The sequence below is a fragment of the Otolemur garnettii genome, unplaced genomic scaffold, assembly GCF_000181295.1.
Source record: "Otolemur garnettii isolate 467f Iridium unplaced genomic scaffold, OtoGar3 scaffold00002, whole genome shotgun sequence".
NCBI lineage: Eukaryota > Metazoa > Chordata > Mammalia > Primates > Galagidae > Otolemur > Otolemur garnettii.
This window is the reverse complement of record NW_003852397.1, coordinates 44,328,829-44,330,910: the sequence shown is the minus strand read 5'-3', so window position 1 is coordinate 44,330,910 and position 2,082 is coordinate 44,328,829. Positions and strand designations below refer to the sequence as shown.

At 39.3% G+C, this 2,082-nt stretch overlaps 1 pseudogene; it reads right to left on the bottom strand.

Moving 5' to 3' along the window:
• Positions 1-429: 429 nt before the first annotated feature.
• Positions 430-672, bottom strand: LOC100959061 (annotated as a pseudogene).
• Between the last annotated feature and the right edge of the window lie 1,410 nt (positions 673-2,082).

Genomic DNA, 2,082 nt, shown 5'->3' with positions numbered 1-2,082 from the left:
CCAGGGTGACAGCTTGAGGCTCTGTCTCAAAAAAAAAAAAAAAAAAAAAGATATTTGGGTTCTAATTTTACTCTTCTAAGATTTTATCCTGTTTTTATACTTTTAGCATTCTGTACACTGACACAAAGGTGAAAGAAAAGGAAATCTTAAATGTGAAAGAGCACAATTAAATCCGCAATTTTATACATTTTTCTTACTTATAAATCAACAAAAAATTGCCAATTATTATAAAAAACACACAAATCATACCATGAAAGAACCAAAATATAGACAAAAATTCACAAATATATATCCAACCATCAAAAATGTTGCTTGTGTGGTGTTTTGTTTGTTTTTGGCCAGAGCTCAGTTTGAACTCACCACCTCTGGCATATGAGATCAGTACCTTAATCCTTTGAGCCACAGGTGCTGCCTGCTTGTGTGGTGTTTTCACATTCTTCTCTTCTGTGTGCTTATGTACAATACATTGTTTCTGCAGATAAATGCCTCCCCACACTTACTCTTCAGTTGTCCATTCACATATTCTCTGCCTGCTCCAGGACTATATTCATGTAGCCATCCTGGCAAGCCTGGACCCCTTGATAATCCATTCCAGAATTTAATTTTACCACAACTGGCCATCCAGTGATTTGTTTTAAGAAAGTCACTAGGGGTTTGCTTCTGAGGACTCATTGCAATAATCTTGGGAGACAGGAAACCTGAGTTCTAATCCCTGCTCTGCTACTTAATTAGCTGTGTGACTTGGGGAACTCATCCTTTCACCTCTCATGATCCCAGGTTCCTCATCTTTCAGGCGGGATCTAGAACCCTCACTCCACAAGTCCCACAAGCCTGGCCTCTGAGGACAATTGCTGTGAAAACCCTCTAATTTTACTCTTAATGTGCTTCATCCTTGAATACAGTTGCTCAAAAATATAGTGTTAACAAAAAATGTTCACATGAATACGGTTACAATTGCAAAGCAAGGGATATTTGTCTCTGGGGAGACAGGACCTGTAAAAGTCCAGTAAAGAGATTTGATCAATTTTTTTTTAAAGTTGAATGTCAGATTGCAGCTCTATGGATTCTATTTGAAAATTGGCAGGTAACATATTTATGTTGACTGAAAATGGAGTTGCAAATGAACCAAAATGTTGATTATTTTCCCAGAAATCTTAAAATCTGTTTTCAAATTCTTATATAAGATCAAAAAGCACTTGGCTCAGTGCCTGTGGCTCAAGTGGCTAAGGCACCAGCCACATATACCTAAGGTGGCGGGTTCAAATCCAGCCCAGGCTCGCCAAAACAACAATGATGGCTGCAACCAAAAAATAGCCGGGTGCCATGGCGGGCACCTGTGGCCCCAGCTACTTGGGAGGCTGAGGCAGGAGACTCACTTGAGCCCGGGAGTTGGAGGTTGCTGTGAACTGTGATGCCACAGCACTCTACCTAGGGGGACAGCTTGAGGCTCTGTCTCAAAAAAAAAAAAAAGAAAGAAAAGATCAAAAAGCACTATTCAGGGGACTGTGGTTAGCCAACATGCCAAAATGCATAAAATTGTTTGCTTTAATTTGAGCTTCCCATAATTTCAGTTTCATTTGGAATGCTTTGTTACGGTTTGATAAATTGGGTTTCACCTTGATCACCTTGAAAATGCATGTTTAACTCATTTAAAGAACTGTCAAATCCACTAAAAATGCTAAATTTGTAAGCCAGTTTTCATAGTCAAGTTCTGGCACAAATTTGGTTTTTGATGCCACAAATGACCTGATAACATGTTGTAAATCATAAAATCTTTTCAAAATTTGGCCTCAACTTAGCCATCTTATTTCCAAAAAGTAAATGGTGTTGCTATAGACAGCATTAGGAATTCCTAGAATTGGTGATGATTCAATCCCTTGGCCTTTATGAAATTCACAGTCTTGATGACGATTTGCATGCTGTTATCCATTTGTAAAGATTTTGTGCATAAATTTTCTTTTTTTTTTTTGAGACAGAGCCTCAAGCTATCCCCCTAGGTAGAGTGCTGTGGCATCACAGCTCACAGCAACCTCCAACTCCTGGGCTCAAGCGAGTCTCCTGCCTCTGCCTCCCAAGTAGCTG